Genomic DNA, 16826 nt, shown 5'->3' with positions numbered 1-16826 from the left:
CAGAGAGAGGGGGAGAGCACGAGCAGACCTGGATGGGGGATCTCCCAGGAGCGTGTCTCACGTGCACTGGCCCTTTCTTTGGGGCAACCAAAAGACTCCTGAGTTTGGGGTACAAGGGAGTCAAAAGTTACCACACCACTCTGGCTTTGGCTTTGCTCACTGCTGCCTCACAGCATGACCAGGGTGCCTCAGTGTGGTGTCTGGGATGTGAGGAGTCCTGGTGGCACAGGGGAACTGGTCAGCATGATAGGGTCCCTAAAGGCTGTTCATCACCAGGAATGAGAGCCCCATTGCTGCTGAGCCCTGAGACAATGGTGGGTGTGCAACAATACTTTGTAAAGAGGCTGAGGAAGGAATGTCCATTATGGACAGGCCAATAAATTCTCCCAGGTAGGGATATGGGGAAGGGAAGCCATGAGGAAGCATCCCATCAAAGAAATATCACCCTTAGAAGCAAGCCTAAGTATTGTAGGTCTCTTCAGATTAGGAAGAAGAAGAAGAAAAGGTTGGGAGCTGGGAGAGAAGCCTGCCTGGGCTGCCTTGGGCTCTGGGAGTGTTAATGGATCTCAGAAGGTCTGGAGAAAACCAGGAGCTCTTCCAGGGCCTGCTTTTCTGCAGGCAAGCAGGAGTGTCTCCAGTTATCCAGCAACAGCAGCGTGGGAGGGAGACCTCCTGGCAGAGTGCTCTTTAATCTGGCAGGCAAAACCCAGATCTAGGCAGAAATATGCAATGCACTTTTAACACTGAGCACTATTGGCCCATTGGACCAGCCTGTCCAGGGACACAGCATTTGCTTTCAGCAAGAAGGATTTAATTCAAGACTGGGTACCTCATTGTAAAAGAAATGCTTTTTCTTGACCAGTCATTGCAGATAGGATGCAAGAATCAGCAGATGAAAGTCCCTGGGCTGCTATGCAGAGCAGATGATTCCTCCTGTCCTTAAAAGCCAGTAAATGGTTCTGCAGATACTTTAATGTGTGAATGAAAAAGTGACTCATGAGAAAAAGACACATTAACTCCTGTAATCTTACCTCCAGAAGCAGTGTGCCATGTCTGGGGAGAACAGAGGCTGTAAGACAGAGCTCAGCCTACCCTGGGGTCTAAGCCAGAGCAGGGGTGAGGGAAAGCAGAGTGTTCATGGAGACTCTGCACACCAAAGTGTCCCAGTCAGAAGGGTGCACAGACAGGGACTGTGCTGAGATCTCCTCATCTGGTCATCTGGAAATCTTCTGTGAGTCACCAGAGCCCCAACCACGTGGCTTGGGTGGCCTCTTACCTCTCCTACTCTCCATGGTTTGCTGTGGCTTTCAGCCAAGAAAGTGCCTGCAGTGGCCTGTCCAACTGCACCCATGGCCACCTGCCTTTTGCTCATAAAGCAGCCTCACTACACAGCAACCAGCCATGAGGTGCAACCACTTTGGGCTTGCCCTCTGCCCCATGTGCACTGCCAGACACGCAGAGCTGGCAGCAACTCCAGGGAAGGTGCAGAGACAGGTCTGGGATCTTCTCCCCAGCTAGTCTTCACTCACTTTTCATTGGAATGCATCAACCCTCCACCTCACACAGGGTGCTTTGGACCAGCACACGCTGCCCAACAGCATTTCCCTGTCTCTTCTGTGGATAAAAGACACTCACTGCACCGTTAGCCTGGGTGGAGAGTGAACAGTGGGACTCGTTTCTGCGATAGTGTAGTCTTGCCATGAGATGAGTAACTCTTGAAAGACATTCCAGCTGTAGGCACCCTCTGCAGAACGAGTCACAAGTGCTTCCTCAAATGTTTTGTCGATGAAATAAGGTCTTTTGAACATTGAATTCACTATTTCAAAAGGAAATGTACACTTCCTACCAAAGAAAAAGGAAAAAAAAAAAAAGGAAATTTGGTTTCCAGTGAATTCTGAACAAGCCCAAAGTGGTTGCAGTTTCTGATTGCAGCTTCTCATTTTAGCTGCCAAACTCAAAATGTTGGGAAAATTTGGAGAATCAAAAAAGTTTCAGCCTAAACGTCTCAATGCTCAGCTGCCAGGAGAGGGACAATGCCATCTCCATGCTGCTGGGTTTCAGACAAGCCTCATTTTATTCAAATTAACATGTATCTTGAAAAAAAAAACCCCACAACACCCCAAACACTTAATGCAAGCAGTTTTTCTGTGACCCTGAAGCGCTTGCCAAAAGTCTCCAGTGTTTTATTTGACTTCACTGAAAATCAACACGACAATGAAGTGAATATTTAAAGTGAAGCCCTGTTCTGAAAATACATCTACTTAATGCTGAAAAGCCTCAGTTTCACAGAGCTGAAAACAATTATGAACCAAATCAATTGGGAGAAGGAATTTAATCAGAAAAACGTGAATGCTAAGTGGGAATTGTCAAAAAACCATTTTTAAGCGTTGCCCCAAAACCACAATCCCACAATTGAGAAAGAAGGCAACATTGGGTAAGAAAGAAAAGAAAAGAAAGATGATTCTGGCTTGTGAAGGAAGTGAAGACAACTGGGAAAAACAAGAAAACCATATATAACTGAAGAAAGTGGAAACTGATAATAACGAATGAGAAGTGAGGAACTGGAGAGAAGTGATAAGGGAAGGCAAGAGCTGGGGGAAACTGTAGGCTGCAAACCTGAAGCTAATGAGAAGCAATTTCTTTCCATATAAAAGGAATAAATACAGCTCTTCCGAAGCTGTTGGTTGCATGAGTCTACCTCAGGATGGATGTGCTGGTGCAATCAACAGCCACAGAACACAGCTCTCGTTTGCCAGTGTTTGCAGGAGTCTTTGGCTGGAGCAGGTACTGGTAAGGCTGTCAGCCTGGCAGCAGCTCTGGGCAGTAACCTCCAGAGGCTGCTGTGGCATGCAGCAGCTAAGGGGTTTCACTAAAAGGAACAGGATTACTGCTAATTTCCATGGACTTATGGAAAATAAGAACATGTCAAGCTGAGATCCATCTTCTTCATGAAATTACAAGTTTGATTGATAAAAATAATATTGGTGTGTAATACACTCAGACTTCTGCGAGGCAACTGACTCGGTACTGGGTGACATTCTGATGGAGAAACTAGAACAATACACAACCAACATGGCACATATTAAACAGATTAAAAGCTGGCTGGGTGATGTGTCTCAGATGCAGTTGTAAATGGGAACTCCTCACCCAGCGGGGTGCATTTAGTGGAGTTCCCCAGGGGTCGGTTCTTGGCCCTACACTCTGCAATGTTTTTATCAATGATCTGAAAGAATATTAAATCATCTGTGGTAAAGTTTGCTGATGACACCGAGATTGTGGGACCAGCAAAGAGAGGAGAAGCCAGATCACTGCTACAGAGTGGCCTGGGTCGCTGGTTAAAGTGGGCACAAGCAGTTAGTTTATATAGCCAAATATAGTAATTTATCTAGGAAAAAGGTGGCAGATTATTGGCCACGTGAACAAGTCAGGGTGCTCTGTCCTGGGAAGGGGTGACTACGAGGCTCTGGGGAGTCTGGTAGAGCTTGAGCTGGCTGTACCCTTCTGGCACAGGAAGGTGGCCAAAAGGCCAGTGGACCCTTGTACAGTAGCCTGTGGGGCAGTAATGACACTGCCTGTGTCCACCCAGCACCTGGTTCTGGTTCTCATCATACACCAGGATGTGGAGAGACAGGAGGAAAAGCTTTGAAGATGATTAAAGAGAACCAACCTTGCAATGAGAGACCTCCAGAGCTCAATCTGTTTTGCTTGACAAAAAGCAAATGCTGGAGTAACTACACCACGTGTCTTTGCCCACAGAAGACTCTCCAGCCTCACAAAGAGAGTTTGGTGTGATCCAATGCCTTGAACCTGAAGCTAGGCAAACTGAAACTAGTGATATGGCAAGATATGGCATAGTAGCATAGGTAATTAACCACTGGAACAATTTACTAAGGCAGTGTGGGAATCTCCACCATTAGTAAACATTACACTGTGCTTGCTTGCTCTGATTCGAGCAGCCTAGGCTCAGATTATACCTGGTAGCCAAGCTGGATAATCACAAACATAACTTCCCCTAATCCTACGTATCAAGCTGTGTGTTTTAGTCTCTTTAGGTGTTCAAGCAGGAACACACCTGACTCATGGTGGGCCAAACTCAGCTATCAACTTGCCAGCTGACAAGCCAGCTCTGGGAGCCCAGGCATGGGAAGAGCTGCTCTCCTCTGTATTTCATGGAGTATCAGGAATTGTTCCAGAATTGCTTTCCAGAAACTGACCTCTCAAAACTGACAAGGATGGGAGACGTCTGTCTCTGGGGTCAGGCTGCTTTGTTTCTGTACAGTGAAACAGTGGTCAGGTACTCATGCGTTCCCTGCACAGCTCTGCCCTGAGAAACTCTGAAGTCTTTTCAGTGCCGTGGTGCTAGGAGGACTATTGGAAATCTTCTCATCCTGCTCACAGCAAAAGCAGCTCCAGGAGGTGTGTAAGCACTGCAGAGCCAGACCCTACACCTTGTGCAGAGCATGGAGATGGTCACAGGAAGAAGCACAACCGTGGCTATAGATGGCCAATGGCTCTTTGTTCCCTTTCATTAGTGCTTTGTGAATCCTTGTGAGCTGCTGGAAGAAGGTGGCTTGCAGAAAAACCAACCCATGGAGGGGCCACTATCAACATTGCTGCAACAAGGGGGCTGAGGGGAGGAGCAGTTGTTCCTGGAGCCCCACAGGCAGCTGTTTGGCCCTTGTCTGGCCTGCACTAGTCCCCTCTTCCCATCTGCCTGCAGGCACAGGCATGAAGCAGGGAGGACACAGGCAGGGCACTGCTTTCCTTAACAGGGTAGAGGCCAGTCCAACCTGCAGCTCCAACTGCCGTGGAAAGAGCGGCTTCGGTTTGCTCCGTCTGCCTATGTGCCAACATCAAACATGTTTTACAACTGACCTGCAAAGAATGTGTGTCACTGAAGAGGATATGTAGCCCTGGAGAACATAAACCACAGCTGCATTGTTTAACAGCATCTCATCCACCAGATCAGACAGGCGAAGATCATCTTGGGGAGATAGCTCTACCGAGTGTGTTAGCAGGAATGACTCTGCTACCTTCGCCAGTGGAAGATTCTTATAAATTCACTCTTCCTGCCATCCTTTTGCAAAGGGTCAGAAGATGTACTGACAATAGCAGCATGCAAATATTTCAGAACTTGGCCACACGCTGAGCAAACACTCTGGATAGTTTCACGAGCAGATTAAAATGCCAGATCAGTGAGCGGTGGTGCACTTTAAATATGCTCACTAATTTATTAAGTTTATTCTTAGCAAGCTTGCAGACTTCAGAAAGTTAAATTTCTCAGTGACAAATGGCTGGGGAGCTGGGCAGCCAGGACGTGCATGCCATGGCCCCAGAGCAGGCAGCACAGGGGAGCAGATACCACCGAGTACATCAGACAGGTGAAAATCCCCGACGGAAGAGCCTGCACGGGCTTACTGTCAAGACCTCTGTACAGCTACAAAGTACAAAACCAGGGCTCTTGGCACATCCTACTCTTCTCCAAGGAGCTGCTGCCTCCCACTCCAGGCTTAGACATCCCTTATCTCTTTCTCTAGGCCTGGCTGTGTGCTATGGGTTAACTGCTGAGAGCACTGGTCCTCAGTGCACTCTTTATGTCCCGGCTTTAGGAAGAGTCCCTTCTGCTCAAGAAACAGGAACAGCTCACCTTCTGCACCCAGGAAATCATCTGCCATGATCCCAATTGGCAACCCTGTCCTTTTCCCTGATCATGCTGTGCCCAGGACCTCTCTACCCTTCAACCCTCTCCACTCCCTGTGCTCAGACCACAGGAGGCTACTGATGCCTCATCCAAGTCAAGAGTGGTGGGAGGTGTCTCAGGTGGGAAACAGCAGTTTCTAGATACATTTTTGGGCAGCAGTCGTGGGCTGGCACTGCCTCTCAGCCCTCTGCCTCTGCTGTTCTCCATGGCTCTGACAGCTTACAGAAGGGTCTGGAGTAGCAGAGCTTCCTCAGGAGGAAACCAATGCTGGCACTGCTGCTTCAGATGTATGGTTTTGGTATCCTTCTTTTTCAAACCAAACTAAGGAGTGTGTTTAGGAAACCTTCTAAAGAGCTGGTGTCCACCTTTCACTCTCACACATCCCAGAAGAGACTCATGACAGCAGTACAGAGCTCAGGGACGATGTGGCAAGTCCCATGCAGCAACATGGTCCAAACCCTTGGGCTCTGGGAGGAGCCTCGTGGCCCCATAGCACCAGGTGCCACGTGGCCATGAGACAGTCCCTGACAGGAGAGCCCTGAAACTGCTGCACTGATGGGGCTAAAAGAGTTAAAGCAGCTTTTTCCTCATGGTTTCTATTGCATTGCTAAAAGAAGGAGAGTCTTCCTGCAGGAAAGTGCTGTAGTGTGATGGGGATGTTAGAGCTGCTCTGCAGGACTTGATGCTGAAGCCTGGTGGGACACAGGCCTGGAGCCACCATCCAGGAACAGAAAGAGGAAAAGAAAGAGCATGGAGCAGCACCACGAGGAATCCATCAAGCTCAAATATCACCTGAAGGGCCTTTTCTATAATTTCATAGAATCATAAAATCATTATAGTTGGAAGAGACTTTTAGGACCATAAAGTCCCAGCCCTCACCTCACCCTGTCAAGCCATCACTAACCCCTGTCCAACAGCACCTCATCTCCATGGCTGTGGGATCCCTCCAGGGCTGTGCACTCCCCCAGCTCCCTGGGCAGCCTGGCACAGGGGCTGACACCCCTCTCAGGGAAACAGTTCTGCCTCAGCTCCAGCCTCAACCTCCCCTGGAGCAACTTGAGCACATTTCCTCTTGTCCTTTCATTCATTTCTGGGGAGCAGAGACTGACCCCCAGCTCCCTGCAGCCTCCTGTCAGGGAGTTGCAGAGAGTGCTCCTGTCTGCCCTCAGCCTCCTCTTCTCCAGGCTCAACACCCCCATTCCCTCAGCCCCTCCCCAGCCCCTTGTGCTCCAGCCCCTTCCCCAGCTCTGTGCCCAGCTCTGGCCACGCTGCAGCCCCTCAGTGTCCCTGTGGCAGTGAGTGAGGGGCCCAGCACTGAGCACAGCCCTGGAGCTGCAGCCTCCCCAGGGCGCAGCACAGGGGACAATCCCTGCCCTGCTCCTGCTGGGCTCCCCTGGGCAGTGAGGCTGTGCCAACAGCAGCTGGGCCAGCATGAGGAACACTGGGTGAAGGGAGGGAAGCTGAGTGGCAGGGGGATGCAGCAGGGAGAGGCGATGCAGCCTGCAGGGAGTCAGCCCCAGCCCCGGGATGCAGCCTGCGGGGAGTCAGCCCCAGCCCTGGGCCTCGGCAGCGCTGCCAGCACAGTGCCTCGGGGCGGTGATGACAGCTGCCGGTGGAGATGCCTACGTGCTGTTTGTTTGAGCAGAAATAAGACCCCAGGAGTTTTCCAGGGACAGAACACAGCGGGGTCCTTTGAGCTGAAGCTCACAGCTCTGTGAGGCTGTTTCGCAGCATTTGCCGCATCTCTGGGGAGTTGTTATTCATCCTTCCACTTCTGAAAGGAGTCGAGCCTCTTCTTCTAACGCTGGGAGGGAAAAGACTTTCCCAGGAAGATATCCTGAGCTGAAAGCAAATCCCACACGGCATTGGAAGCCTCGTATGTTGTTGTTACTTGCACTGCAAAATGAGCTGTCGGACCCAAGGCAATACGTGCTGCTGCTGGTAGTTAAACAAACTCCATCTGCCCCGTCCAGCAGCTGGCTGGGCGATGTCAGAGCCCTGTGAAGTGACCTGCTCTGACAGGCCTTCCCCCAGCGATCTGCTGTGATTTATTGCATCAGCCTGCAGCGCAGAGAGGGAACGTCACGCACAGACATGTGCTGGAGCTGGATCCGCACTCGAGTGGATCCATGTGCTCTCTCCAGCTCCCCCATCCCCCGGTCGCTCTGCACTTCAGTGAGTCCCTGTAGGAAAGCCTTCAAACCAGCTCCTGTGGCGAGATGCTCAGCCCAATCCCCTGATCATCTGCCCTACCTCAGCAGTGATTTAGCTTCTAGAAACACGGGAAAGTTGTAAAACTCAGTTTGGGAGTAACACCCTGCAATACACTGTGGGAACAGCATCATCCTGTTGCTCACAAACCCATCCTAAGAGCAGAGAAGCCTTTCTAAATAAGACAATGCCAGTGTCATCCTCAATAGGCCACAGTCACTTTGGTTTCTTCCCCTCCGCTGGCTTCAGCAGCATGTGGGGATGGATTGGCCTTGGGAGGGATGAAAAATAAGATAAAGGATAAAACCAGCTCTGCTGTTAGTGGGACTAGAGGATTAGAGGAAGATAAGAAAGCCCTGGGGACTGGTACAAGGAGACACAATCTAAGTGTGAGCTGCTGCACTTGGGTGACAGCTCTGAGAGCTCAGGGACAGCTTTAAAGCAGGACAGTGTGTTTGGCACCACTCACCCCTGGGCAAGACGGGAGAACTAAACCAGAGCAAGATAGAGTGAAACACTGCAGGTTTCTGCAGGTCTGCCTTTGCTCAACCTTTCCTAGGGCAGAGCCACCCCAACTCTCCTCCAGGCAACCCTCAGCATCCACTGCATGCAGTGCTGGCACAAGGCTGGGCCATGGCACAGAGCAGACAGGGGATTCCAAGCCCACACTGATGCCAACAGAGAGAGCAGCAATGGCTTTGCACAAGCTCTAACAGGGCAAGAGGGATGTCACAAAGTGAACATTGCAGGGTACCAGGAGCCTGACTCAGGCTCATGTACAGTAAGCTCACTGGGGTGTCCTAAATATATACTGGGAATGGAGAGTATCATACAGACTGGGCATCACTCATGCAGTCAACATGGTAACAAGACACAGGCAGGCTTCCCCATCAGAGGCCAGAGCCTGCCTGTGGGCTGGAGGATGCTCACTGAGATATGCAGTGCCAACATGTCCTCTCTCCATGCTGAGCAGAGCCCTGAGGAACAATGAGGAACCTCCCTGGGCACACATTCAGCACTGGCAACACCAATGAGTGTCCAGATGGGCCAGTACAGAGTTCCTGCAAGTCCCACATCTGCCTCATAGCTCCCAAAGAGAAGCTCTTGGCACCCCGAGGTCTCCTGCTGCCTACACTCTGCAATGCTGGGACAGATCAAAAGAGCAGGAGCTGGTGGGGATTGGGCTGCACCAGGCTGGGCTAGTCCCTGGCCAGCTTGAGGGGTGGCTGGAGAAGCCTGCTCATTGTAGCCTGCATTTTATTTCAGTTTGTTTAACTTTTTCCAGCTCTGTGAGGGCATCTATTGGTCCCCCATCACACCGGGGATGTGCCACCAGTTGACACCTGAAACCCCATTGCACAGTGTACTGGCAGGTGGGCAAATATCCCAGCAGGAACGAGCTGCAGGGAGGTTGGCTGCTCTCCCTTCAGCAGAGCTCTGGTTGTAGGGGAGAAGCTCTCTACTATGCACGCAGCAGGCTCCAGGTGCAGAGTCCCACTGACATCCCTGCAGCAGAAGCACCAGATCCACAGCCCAAGGCTCAGAGAGCCATGGCTGAATCCTGAGGATGCATGTGGCTGTCACACCCCCTAAATGAGGTCCAGAGCCAGGAAGTCCCTGGGGGCAGCTGATAAGTCCTCTGCATCTGTTCCAACAGTGCCCTTGCAAGCAGGGTATATTTTTGGCATAAGGTTAAGACATAAATTATCGAGTCAGAAAAGGCAGACACACATCCCCTGCCCTGGTGCCTTCTCCAGGACAAGGCCACCAGCACTGAGCTGATGGCTGCTCTGTGGGTGGGGAATATTTGCATGGCTTTGGGATCCCTCCAGGGCTGGGGACTCCCACACCTCCCTGGGCAGCCTGGCACAGTGTCTAAGAACACCCCTAAGGTGGCCCAAGGTACTTCTAACTCATGGGCTATGTGCATACCCCAAACCCTAGAGCAGGGGCTGCATCTCTTTGCCATCTCATACCCAGCACATTAACTTAGCTCCTGTCCCATAACAGGCAAGAAGGCCAAGAGATAAAGCAGGTACATTCCGGGAATGCTGCGGCAGCAAACATCACATGAATCACATCAGGCGGCGTCTTCGTCCCAAGGGATGCGCTTGTCAACCCCGGGTGGGCAGCCCACCTGCAGAATCAACCCACCTTCAGAGCTCAGCCCACCTTTAAGGGTCAGCCCACCTTCAGGCTCCCTTTAAGCAGGAAACAAGTGGTGAAGGAGCAGGGAAACAGCTGGGTAGAGAGGCTTTGTGTCAGCCGTGGCACATGGAAGAGCCTCTCAGTGTTCCCTGGCCTGCACCCCTCCTGTGCCTAACCTCAGCTGCTCCCCAGCATCAAACCAGCTCTACAGGTGACTGCTGCTGTCACAAACCTCTTTCCTTCTGAGATGTCCCTACCTGAACACCAATGCTTTTTAACACATCCACGTGCAGAATGGAGTGACTCTGGAGAAGAGCAGCAACGTGACAAGAATCACAAAATCAGAACAGTTGGAAAAGACCTTTAAGATCAGTGAGTCCCACCCCTCCACGCTGCCAAGTCCATCACTAAACTAAACCATGGCCCTCAGCACCTCATCTATGCATCCTTTAAATATCTCTGGGGATGGTGACTCCACCAAGGTTGCAGGAAGGGGCATGGTGAAGACAGATTGAGTGGCATTGTGGCTTGGAGAGCAGATATAGCATGAAGAAAGGCATCCAGAATTAGGGAGATCATTACTGGTCCTTGTGCCTACACAACAGGAGGGATGCTGGAAAATGGGAACAGATTCAGAGAACAGCTACAAGAATGATTTGCAGCCTGGAAAACTGCAGTACCACAGAATGTAGAAGCAGCCCAACCTCTTTTCCTGATGCTGAGCAAAGCTAAAACCAGACTTGGTCTCACCTTGGTCCACCTGGTGAGCAGTTCTCCAGCCCAAACCAAAATGAGCTCCAGCAGAGCATGGGCACTTGTCAATGAGAAAGCCAAGTGCTAGTTGCCATCAGTGTGCCTGCTTACTCATCCAAACCGGCTTTGACATGGAAAGTGGGGCTTTCTCAGCTGGAGTCACCCAGATCTGCTCTGCCCAGGGTTGCAAGGCAAGGGAGCACAGGAGAGCATGTCACACAAGGAGCAGGCTGGCCTCAACAGAGATAAAGGATGGGACGGGTTCTCCTGCCTCTCTGACCTTTCTGGAAGCAGCAGCCACCGGCACAGGGCTGGAAGAAGGGGCCCAGGGCAGCAGCACTGGGGAGGAGGTGGTTTTATTTGGTGATGGGCACAGGAGGGCCCATCTCCTTCCTCTCCATGGGGACTGTGCCAGCCCAGTGAGGTCTCTGCTGGTTTCCTCTTGGCTGTCAGGCTGTGAGCGCCTTGCAGCAGCCGTGCCAAGCTTTTAACACAGCAGGGCTGGGCTGGCTTGGGCAGCCTCCAGCTCTGGCTGCCATCACACGGGAAGGAAGGCAATTGGAGTGAGACCACAGCGACCACCAACCGGCTGCCACTGGCAGCCACGGGGCAAACTCCCCCTACCAGGAACCAGCTCAGCCCGTGCCCGCCAAGCCCAGAGGTGCAGCTGGAGCCTGAGCAGAGGATGAGGAGGATGCAGCCACGTGCCTCCCCCTGCCCAGCTGCTCCCGGGGAGCGAGGCAGCCAGGAGCCCTGGGATGCTGTGCACAGCAGACGCTGCAGCCACACTCACAGCTCAGTGAGTTTTCTGCTGGTTACATGTCTTATGAAAAGCTGTTGGCAAAAATGTGCATTTTCTTTGGCTGCATTTTGCACGGATTTGGCAAAAACGTAACGTTAGTGTCTCCCCTTGAGAGAACTTTATTGAGTGGAACAAAGTCGGATATTTTTAGCTACCCATTGTTAGCTGAAGAACAAAGCCATAACTAAGATATTTTGTCTCTTACACTGAAATGGGACTATCAGACAAATCCATGTACAGTCATATGTGGCTGCCCATTCAGATGGAGCACCAGAGGAGAGCTATTTTTAGCCTGGACACTCCACACAACAACCACATTTCCCTTCCCCTGCATGCTGGACCACCAAAAAACACGGACAGCACCAGAGAGAGCAGCATCAGAGAGGGACGGATGGGATCACTGACTTCTGCTGTCCCTTGGGCCATCTGACAAATGACATTCACAAGAGAGGTTGGGTCACCAAATTCTAATAGAAAACTTTAATTTTTCTGCCTTTTGGGGTTGTTTTAACATCTAGAGCTGAAATGATGTGTGTTTCACCAACAGGCAAAGGGGAAAAGTCACCCAGGATCCAGCTGCATCTCAGCAAAGCAGCAGTTGTAATATGCAGCTCTAAACCCCTCATCCCTTTCCCAAAATAAACAGGTACATGCCCCGAGGGCCAGTCTGATGAGGAGAGAATCGTCCCATGGGCAGCACTGTGTCACAATGCCCGACAGGAGACGGTGCTCTGTGCCTGTCCCACCCCAGGGCAGGAAATGTCACCGTAGGGCTCTGCCAAGGCGGTGCTTTTGAAAGCATTAACCCTGGAACACCAGAAAGCCCAGCACGAGGCTGACAAAACCTCCCCCGAAGGGCTTCAGCGCTCAGCAAATGACATCAGGAGTTTCTGCCTGGCAGCACTTCGCTCTGCATTCGTTCAAGAGCAGCAAAGCTCTCCAGGAATGCTCCCGAGTCCTGAGCGTGAGCAGCTTGTTCTGAACAGTTTTTGTGGGTTGCATTGGTGAGTCACAAAGTTGCATTAAACGGCTGAGCGTTTGGTGTGGCCAGAATGACCCTCCACAGCTAACAAGGATCTGTGAGACAGTCCTGACAAAGCAGGGTGCCCTGGCAGAGTCTACTCTGCCGGGAGAGACACTCTCAGCCTCGGCTGGGGAGGGATGGGAGTAACCATCAGTGCAGCCTCCAGATGGCTGCAGCAAACTGAGCCCTTTGGGAACCTCGCACGGCCCCTCACCATCACCCTCGCCGTGTCCTCTCCACATCTCCCCGCCAGCCTGTCCGGGACAGCCACCTCCTGACGTGCCAAACGCACCTCGTGCTTGCTCCCAAACAAGTGCCTCGCTCCACGGAGCTCTGTCAGCACCCGGCCCGTGAGCTGCCAGGCGCAGGTGGCCACCGAGGCCGCGGCAGTGGCCCAGGAGAAGGCATCAGGTGGCACCAGCGCTGCCTGACTGCGCTGCCTGTCCCCAGAGCGCCGGCTGAACGCACCCGAGCACGCAGGTGAGAAAGCGGCAAGAAGGACAGAAAGGCGTTAAGTAGGAAACGTGAATTACCTGCGAACTTTTCGGCTGAGCTACAGTGTCCCGGAGGTGCGGCTTTTTGAGACTCCTGCTCTCCCGGCGGCTTGGGGCTGCTTTTATCAGGGAGCACACTGATTGTTTTTATAAACTTGAAGCACAGTAAGAACGGGTTTAAAATAGAGCGAAAGAAAGGAGCTGGTGCGGCTGGAATCAGACAAACTCCGAGAGCTGCTTTTCCAAAAATAAATTAACTTCTTGCAGCCCGCGGAGCAGGGGCGGGGAGGCCGGGGGCTGGCCGGGCACGGGCACGGGCATGGGCACGGGCATGGGGGGGTCAGGCCCTCACCTCGCCCGGGACGAGCCCCCGGGAGCGGCGGCGAGCGCGGGGCAGCCCCGGAGCGGGGCCGAGACGGGGAGCGGGGGGGGATGGGGGGTACCGGGGAGGGCCCCAGCGCAGGGCCCGGGGGCTGCCCGGTCCCGAGGGCCTCCCAACCCCCCCGGCTCGGGGCTCGCGGGGCCCCCCCGCCGCTGCAGCCCCGTCCCGCGGCTTCGGCTGCCGCCCGCGCAAGAGTTAAAGAAGAGGAGGAGCGTCCCGGCACGGCTCCGGCAGCCCCGCTCCCTGCTCTGCCCTCTCCTGCCGCCCCCCACACCTGCCCTCCTGCAGGAACGCTCCAGGGGTCCTTTCCCAAAGAGCCGCCCGGGCTGCGTGGGGCAGGAGCGGGGGCGACATTCTCCCGCAGCGACCGGCGGGACCCCGCAGCAGCCCCCCGCATCCCCACGCGCCTCCCGAACCGTGCTGCAGCGAGGCTCACGCTGCCCCCGTGTTGCACTGGGCTTTGTCACCTTATCGCTTCCTTATCTCTACGTCTCCTTAAAATCTCCGCATTGGTAGCGGGGAGCAGCTGGAAAAGCCCGACCCAGCAGCGAGGAGCTGGGCAGGATCCCAGCCCGGGAGGTAGTGTCAGCCTTTGTCTGACCCAGCGCCTTCTCCCCGACCCCTGCTCTGCGCCCCGGGAGCATCCCGAGAGAGCAGAGAAGCAGGTTCCCTCGGTCCTGCAAACTGCCCGGGTTCTGGTGAACTGCGGCTTAGCTGCAGCTCGTGTCCCAAGCCACAGCAGCTGGGCTGGCCAGGGCATGCAGGGCTTTAATCCCGTGGTAACTGAGCTTGGGGGGGGTTATTGAGTTCAGCCGGGTCACCCCAAGCACAGTGGTCTCTGCTCACAGACTGATAACTGAGCTGGTGTGACATGCACTGGCTGTGAAACCTGGGACATGGGTGGTGGAGAGGCATAACCGTGCTCTAAGAGCTCTCTTGGCAGGCACTGGACACACAACAGCCTCCACCCCACAGCCCCTCATGCTAACAAGCACCAGACTACGGTAAAGGGGTACCAAAGGGGTACCAAAGACCCCTTTGGGGAGCACCACTGGCTGGGGAAGGGGCTGCTCACAGACCTTGTTCTTCCATATCCCAGTGACACCACTCCACGTCATGAATGGAGATGCTCTCTGTCATGTTTGCTGCATAAGCAGGTCCTAAAGGACTTGATTTCTCTGGACTTGGCCCTTTGGAGTGAAGAACTGCTGCTGAATGCCCTTTAACTTCACCTATGCATCAAAGCCCTAAAAACATCACTTTCCCACTCATAAAACCCCTTTTCAGGGCTTAGCTCAGCCTAGGCCTCCCCACTCAGCTGAGCTGGGGTAAGCTGTGCCAGTGCAGCGATAATACTTCACCATCCCTTAAATCAACTCTTTCCCTTTTGATCTCCATGCCGGGCTGAAGCCTGGGGGTTTGCAGGCTCTTGCTGTTGGGAAGGGAGTCTGGAAGGAAGAGGACAGTCCTCATCACTTGGGCTAAATAGTGTTTTCTGATCCCAGCAGCAGCCTAAGAGGCAGTGTCCTGCTCAGGATGTACCTCTTTTCCCCTCTAACACTGAGGCCCAAAGGCTCCCTGCCCGTGCTCCCCACCCCTCTTCTGCCTACACATCCTCTCCCTGGTGCTTTCTCCTAATTGATAACGAGCAGAATGAGGTGCACCCACCCACACCCCACAGGTGCCACTGCTGTGCTCTGCACTGGGACATGGCTGGTGGCAGTTTCCCTCTTCCTCCCCACTCAAGCTTTAACCTTTCCCTCTCAAACAGAAATCACTGTAGGATTTTTGACAACAGCAGGTCTCTCCCTTGAAGGAAACCCTTCCTGTGGCCACATCCAGCCCAAGGGCAGCCTCTGTGGGCGGGCAGGACTCTGCTCCCCTTTGCAGGGAAAGTCCTTTTTCCTTCTATTTATTTATATCCCTCTCGCTGTAAACTCACCCGCCAGCGAACCTGCTGTTCACACTAACAAACACTTCTCTGTGCTCTGTGCAGAAGTCGCTGGCGGGGCAGACACATGTAGTGGGGGGATCTCCCCAGCCCTTCCCCAACGCTTCCATAAATCCTCAGCTCCTACCAGGTTTGTTTACACGGCAGCTTCTAAGCAGAGCCCTTTTGGCAAAGCAGCTCCTCATCTAGCAGAGACCAAAGACAGAGACCCAAAAGGACCTGCCACCAATAATCTAACAGGCACAATAGTCTCTGTGGAAGTTAAATATCCCATCTGGACAATCTGGCCGGGAGTGGTTTGTTCATAGTACATCTGGATAAGGCAGAGCTAAGGTCTGGAAAGTGTCCTTTAGGAGCAGCAGGTTTTTAGGACAGGGACACAAAGAGAAAGTGACATGGTGTTTCTGTACTAATGAGCTGTATGGTACCTGTGTTCTTATTTATGCTGCCATCATTAGGATTCAGAGTGAACAGTCCACACTGGGGACTGGAATAACTCATAATTCTCTGATTTTTCTTCCAAGTCATCTCTGTCTGTGCTGTCACTGCTGACGGGGCACATTTGGGTCTACACTGAAAGGTCTTTACACTGGAAGGACTCGGCGACAGTTTTGCCACGAGAGCTCAGCTGGGGCAGGACCACTCTGCCGTGACACCAGAGCCACAGTGCCGAGCTGGCAGCCAGGCTGGAGGGAGAGGAGGAGAGGGAGCCACTGATGGATCCATTTCACAGGCAGCTTTCAGCAGCAGAGCTGCGTGCTGGCTGTGTGGTGGGGCCGGCCGCGTGGCAGGCAGCTGGATAATACCACGGGCCAGAGGATAAATTTCCTCCTTGCCAGCTCCACACACAGCGAGTTTATCCCATCAGTGCCACGAGCTGACAGCACCCCAAAGCTGAGGGACTCAGCTCCATCCCCTGGGCTGTGTGGCCAAGGACAACGAGCTGGTTGGTAGCACGGGGGGAGGCGGGAGGCAGAGGCTGGATCTGGCAGCGCTCACGTCCAGGCAGGTGCTGGGGACGCGCCGTGGGGTGTCTGGCACGGCACGTGCCTCGCTGGGTTCCCATCCAGCTTCAGTCCCCCAGCACCACGCCGCCTGTGTCCCAGACAGTTTACTTTAGCCATGCAGGCGGGGAGGCGGAGGGCAGAGGCTGGAGGATGAGGGGCTGAGGCTGTGTGGGCGGGAGGGGGGCCATCAGCCCGTGCCTCCAGCGTGTGTGACACGCGCTTGGTGTCACCCGAGTGGGAGAGCTGCGAGCGAGCTGGCTGAAATATGAGCTGCGGGTTCCCAGCTGCAGCTGGAGAAGTGTGTCCTGCAGCTTGGCCCTGTTCCCTCTCCAGGGCTGGAGGGGCAGGTCAGA

At 53.4% G+C, this 16826-nt stretch overlaps 1 protein-coding gene across 4 annotated transcripts in view; it reads right to left on the bottom strand.

Annotated features, from left to right (window-relative positions):
* MYOCD (myocardin) overlaps positions 1–13281 on the bottom strand; it is a 237226-nt gene extending 223945 nt beyond the window's left edge. For all 4 annotated transcript variants that reach the window (XR_009819998.1, XM_062011013.1, XM_062011014.1 and 1 more), the window contains exon 1: positions 13173–13281. The gene's annotated coding sequence lies outside the window, so the exon portion shown is untranslated. The remainder of the gene's footprint in view (positions 1–13172) is intronic.
* Between the last annotated feature and the right edge of the window lie 3545 nt (positions 13282–16826).

Source organism: Colius striatus, chromosome 18 (assembly GCF_028858725.1).
Source record: "Colius striatus isolate bColStr4 chromosome 18, bColStr4.1.hap1, whole genome shotgun sequence".
Taxonomy (NCBI): Eukaryota; Metazoa; Chordata; class Aves; order Coliiformes; family Coliidae; genus Colius; species Colius striatus.
Note: the sequence above shows the minus strand (reverse complement) of the source record. Positions and strands in the feature narration are given on the sequence as shown.